A 6000-nucleotide genomic window follows, 5' to 3' on the forward strand; every position below is an offset into this window, starting at 1 on the left:
ATCAACTATTAGGCCCGAAATGCATGCACAGCTTGTTTTGTTGTTGTATTCGCTTCGAGCGGAGAAAAAAATCCTCTTGACGTTGCCTGGAACGCGGCACGTCGAACGATCGTGTAACATGGTGGTGTCTCCACCAAAGTGATTATCTGAAGCAGTACACAGCAGAATGAAGTTAAATGACCGCTACTTGTCCTCTCAGGAATGCTGCACGAATGTGCGCACTGATTGTCAGGCCATTTGAAGAAAGACGCGGCGTGTGACGCGCATTCGAAGTTCGCGTTGTCACGTGGTTTATTCACGTACAAACGTGTAGGAACGACGAGGAACGTCGAGGGTCCAAAAGCCAAGCAAGCGCAAGCTCGGGTCGCGTGGCTACCACTAACGCTGTGGCTTGCTTTCTTGGCTGCTTCGTCGTCGTCTGTATTGTTCACTACATTTGCCCCCGGTGAATAGCGTAGCCATCTTGGCGACCTAAGGCGTTGTCAGTATGGCGGGATCATAATAGGGCTTGAGGCGACTCACGTGGACGATTTCCCTACCACGACGACGTAAGGCTTGGGACGGTGTCAAAGGCTCGACCTCATAATTGACTGGGGACGTACGAGTGAGAATGCGGTAGGGCCCGTGATATCGGGCCAGTAATTTCGACGAAAGGCCAGGAGTGTTCGGTGGGATCCAAAGCCAAACCAGGGTACCTATTGTGAAAGTAGGGAGAGGTCGGTCGGTGTCGTGCCTTAGCTTCTGACGGCCTTGGTCCTCGGTTGTCAGCGAACGGGCCAATCGTCGGCAATCTTCGGCGTACCTGGCAACATCAGAAATGGCAGTGTATTCAGATGAGTCAGGCGTGTAGGGAAGCATGGTGTCAAGCGTGCATGACGGATCGCGTCCGTACAAGAGAAAGAAAGGCGAAAAACCTGTGGTCGCATACGTAGCGGTGTTGTACGCGTACGTGACAAACGGAAAGACGGTGTCCCAATAGACCGATCTCACCAGAAGATCTGCGCATGCGCGAGTTTCCGACAGAGGCACTGCCACCATCTTAGTTGGAGTACTCTGAGCGCTGCTGGTGCGGCTGCTTGCTGCGTGCTTCAGGTATATTGTCGTTTGGCATGAATCCTCTGCACAGAAGACAATTGAACGCTGTGTTAAACTGTGTCCAAACCTCATGTATGTTATTTTGCTTCAGGTTACACTGCATATCCTAGCTTTGAAGAGAAAAAAAAGAACAGCAGACAACGTTCACATGTGACCAGGTCGGTCTCGTCGTGTTGACGGGCGCGCGCGTCGCTTCGCTGAATAAGTATTAGTTAAAAAAAATAAAGACGAGAAATCGTGTTCCTGTCGTTATGAGAGCAAAAATGTTTAGTGAACGTCAGCACGCGAGCGATACAAGTTACAGTCTGCGGAAAATAACTTGCCCAAACGTAGAGCTCTCCGCGACTACGAAGACGGGAAAAAAAACAAACCGATGGGACGAAAAAAAAAGAAAGCTTTTTGCGCTTTTTTTTTTTTGTTCAAGCAGTACTTTCTGTGTACGTACACTGTGTTGTCAGCGCAGGATTTCGAGCACAGTGATGCGTTAAACGTGAATGAATATGATACCCCGGTCACACTGGCAAATTTAGTGTCATTTTGAGCGAGTGCACTTACGCTCACAGAGTGTCACTTTGGCGGCGCGCTGCTACACGAGAAAGAGAAGTGTGCTTTGGAAATGATGGCAGTGGCAATTGGTGGTTCAGTAGCGCAACATATATTTTGTTATTTTTGGCAATGCTCGCAGTTTAATTGGTTATTATAGGCATGAACATAATTTACAATGAACTTTGCGCGTAAATGAAGTAAATATTGCAACCGCATAACGTCATTGGTCATCGCGAGCCGAGACAAGACAGTATCATATCCAAGACGAATCGAAAACAAAAATGGCAGACTCCGGTACAGAAGGGACGCGTAGTGGTGACGGGCGTTTGGAGCGTGTTTTGGCAGCAATCATTTGCTCCTCCCAAAGGCGTATGAGCGCCCGCGTCTCTGCGTCGGACCACGTTGTCTTCGCGGAAGTGGCACCCGTGGCACACTCCATCGCGAATCAATAAAGAATGACTGACCTGCACATGTGCAAGGAAGTAAACAACGTGACGGACGCGGCCATTGCACGGCATGTGCTCCCGCATACCCCTAGCGGACGTGACCGCAAACTGCCCGAGGACGAGAGTAGCGAGATTTTTTGTTGTAGTATCATTTGTTTGAATACATGGCAGTATTCCTAATAACGAGAACGATGATATAAAAATACTATGATCGTCGCGTTTTGCATTAGCGTATTTATTTGCAAGCCACTGCTGCCGAGAGGTTAAAAGCGCGCCCGCGGGGCGACGACTGGCCGCATGCCGTTTGCAAAAGTTTAACGCCACGGAAATCTTGTGAACGGCAAAATATTTCCTGCTGCACAAGGCATGGATGAGTCATGAAGAGGTTTTAGTGACACACACAATGTGGCGGATGAGCAGTAGCCCGCTCAGGCCGGAGGCGGCAGCCTCAGCTGATTGCTCGGCGCCGATATCGTCGCTAGGCCTTACTGCTTCGAAGCTGCAGTGTATAGGTATGTATACGTACATTCTTCAAAGGTATACTGCGCTAAAAGGAGCAAGGACACAGAAAAGGGGGGGGGGGGTCAACACATGCGCAGACTCACAACTAACAGCTAACAGCTAACTGTTTGTGTTGTCCCCCCCCTTTTCTGTGTCCTTGTTCCCCTTAGCGCAGTATACCTTTGAAGAATGAACATCAACCAACTAGCCCAACTTGATGCTCTGATGTTTACGTACGTTAAGAGCCGCCTACGCTTATATAAGAAGCTAAGCTTTGTTACCGCTGTTGCTGCTTTACGCTGCGTTCGCGATAATATCACATTTTGAAAAGAAGAGGCAAATCCCGGCGGCGAAGTTGGCTGCGATGCCGGCACGGTCGAAATTGCGCCGTGCAATCCATGGCGCGAGCTGTAAACATATGTTTGGCTTGTATCACAGGTATCGTTCACGCTAGACGCTTCCCAGTCGTGATCGCTTTTGATGAGACGTCGGTTTAGGTGTCGCTATATATTTAAGCAATCTCTGTTTTGCACGGAAAACACGTTGTATCCAACCTGTCGCCGCTGGCGGCGATCACCCCGACGAGGGGATCGAGCACACGTTGTATGAAGTTTTGCTGTCGCTGATCGGCACATCAGTAGCGCAGAAAGCTTGTTATGACGCCATAGATTGTTGCTAAATTACCATGCATTATACACACGGAATTCACAAACACGGTGAGCAATACGTTGAAAGTGCGCGGTAGTTGCCGCTCCGTCCGGCTTCGTTGACTGTCGCACACATTCCTGTCGGAGCTTGACATCCTTTGAAAACACGTAAAATCTGAGTCCTTTTGCTTCAGGTTGCTGTTGTAACATCTCAGCTTGCATCACGTGAACCCAACCATCGCGATTCATCCAAATACGGCCCCTAAAGCTCGATAATGCAGCTCGCTGATGCACCAGCTATATGCAGCTGAACGTACCGAGTACTCTAAGTACCGGCATGCACTGCGGCAGCGGTGGCGTAGTGCAACTCGCGGTGAGATTGGTCTATTGGTCTGGTCTGATGCGGTGTACTACATTGTCAGCATATCGCCGAGAGTGCGATTAAACCGTTCAGTGAGGCCATTCGTTTGCGGGTGATATGCGGTCGTCATGCGATGAACGATGTTGCACTGAGCGAGCAATGCTTGAATAGCGTCAGACAGAAAAACACGCCCTCTGTCTCTCAAAAGTTCACGGGGAGCACAATGGCAAAGGACAAAGTTGCGTAAGATGAAAAATGCAACTTCGCTTGAGTTTGCTGTGGGCACGGCTGCAGTTTCCGCGTAACGTGTGAGGTGGTCTACGCCGACAATTATCCACCTATTTCCAGAAGAAGTCGATGGAAGCGGTCCGTATAAGTCGATACCGACGCGATCAAATGGACGCGCCGGACAAGGCAGAGGCTGAAGTGTACCGGCTGGGCGTTCAGGTGGAGCTTTACGGCGCTGACAAGCAGTACAAGCACGTACGTACTTGCACACAAATGTATACATGCCGCGCCAGTAGTATCGCTGACGCAGCGCGGTTGTAGGTCTTGAGAGCGCCGGCGTGAGCACTTTGCGGTTCGTTGTGGAAAGCAGCACAGATTTCCGTGCGCATGTGGCGTGGTATCACTAGCAGCCACCTCCGACCGTCAGACGCGTAATTCCGCCGATAGAGGAGGTCATCTCGAATAGTGAAATGCGTGGCTTGACGACGGATATTCTTGAGGCTGGATGTGCTAATGGGTCAGTCAGAAAGTCGAGGAGATGGGAAATCCACGCATCCTTGCGTTGCTCCGAAGGCATGTCTGCGAAGTCAATTGGCGTCAAGACAGCTGAAGAAGTTGACGACGAACCTGTGTCAGCCGGTAGCGGTGAGCGGGATAGGGCATCAGCGTCCGAGTGTTTGCGGCCGGATCGGTACACAACACGAATGTCGTATTCCTGTAGGCGAAGCGCCCAACGACCGAGGCGTCCCAACGGATCCTTCAGCGATGACAGCCAACATAGGGCATGGTGGTCCGTCACTACTTCGAAAGGGCGGCCATAAAGATACGGGCGGAACTTGGCCAAAGCCCAGATGATGGCGAGGCACTCTTTCTCTGTGACGGAATAATTGCACTCGGCTTTCTTGAGGATTCGACTCGCGTAAGCAACGACGTATCCTTCATATCCTTGTTTTCGTTGAGCCAGTACTGCGCCAAGACCGACGCCGCTGGCGTCGGTATGGATCTCCGTAGGCGCATTAGGGTCAAAGTGACGAAGTATCGGAGGTGACGTTAATAAGCGCCGTAGCGTCATAAAAGACTCGTCACACTCCTGTGACCAAGCAGACAGGTCGTTGGAGGCTGTCAGTAGATTGGTAAGAGGCGCGATGATAGAAGCGAAGTCGCGCACAAATCGACGAAAATACGAGCACAGCCCAATAAAACTTCGAAGCGTCTTCATAGAGTTGGGCTTCGGATATTCGGCCACCGCGCGGAGTTTCGCGGGGTCCGGAAGAACGCCTTCCTTGCAGACGACGTGGCCTTGTATTGTGAGCTGGCGCGCAGCAAAATGGCACTTGATGTTAAGTTGAAGGCCAGCAGAGGTGAGACACGTGAGAATTGCACGAAGGCGAGTGAGGTGAGTCGGGGAATCGCGAGAAAAAACGACGATATCGTCAAGGTAGCAGAGGCAGGTATTCCACTTGTAGCCGCGAAGGATGTTGTCCATCATCCGTTCGAAGGTAGCTGGGGCATTGCAGAGTCCGAACGGCATGACGTTAAACTCATACAGCCCGTCAGGAGTGACGAATGCAGTCTTCGATCGGTCAGGGTCGGCCATCGGAACTTGCCAATAACCCGAGCGTAAATCCAACGACGAGAAATATTCTGCTCCTCGCAAGCAATCGAGAGCATCGTCGATGCGTGGCAACGGGTATACATCCTTCCGAGTTATTTTATTGAGGCGGCGGTAGTCGACACAGAATCTGATTGATCCATCCTTTTTACGTACAAGCACAACAGGGGACGACCAGGGGCTCTGGGATGGCTGGATGACACCGCGCTTGAGCATATCGTCGACATGTTCGTTGATAATACGCCGCTCTTCCGCTGAAACTCGATATGGTCGTTGGCGTAAGGGAGCATTACCACCGGTGTCAATGTGGTGCGTGATGCTCGTGGTACGCCCCAAAGATGGTTGAGCGCAATCAAAGGAAGAGCGGAACTCTTGAAGAAGGGCTAAGAGTTCGCGTCGATGTGTCGGCGATAGATCAGCGGCAACGGAAGGGTGGAAAACGTCTGGAGCGGAAGAAGTGGCAACAGGTGGTGTCATGGCATTCAGCTGGAGGTCAAGTTGGTTTGCCGCAAACTCCAGAGAGCGCAGTTGGTCAACGTCTTGTATGTTGCCCAAACATTCCCC

The sequence above is a fragment of the Rhipicephalus sanguineus genome, chromosome 5 (genome assembly GCF_013339695.2).
Source record: "Rhipicephalus sanguineus isolate Rsan-2018 chromosome 5, BIME_Rsan_1.4, whole genome shotgun sequence".
Taxonomy (NCBI): domain Eukaryota; kingdom Metazoa; phylum Arthropoda; class Arachnida; order Ixodida; family Ixodidae; genus Rhipicephalus; species Rhipicephalus sanguineus.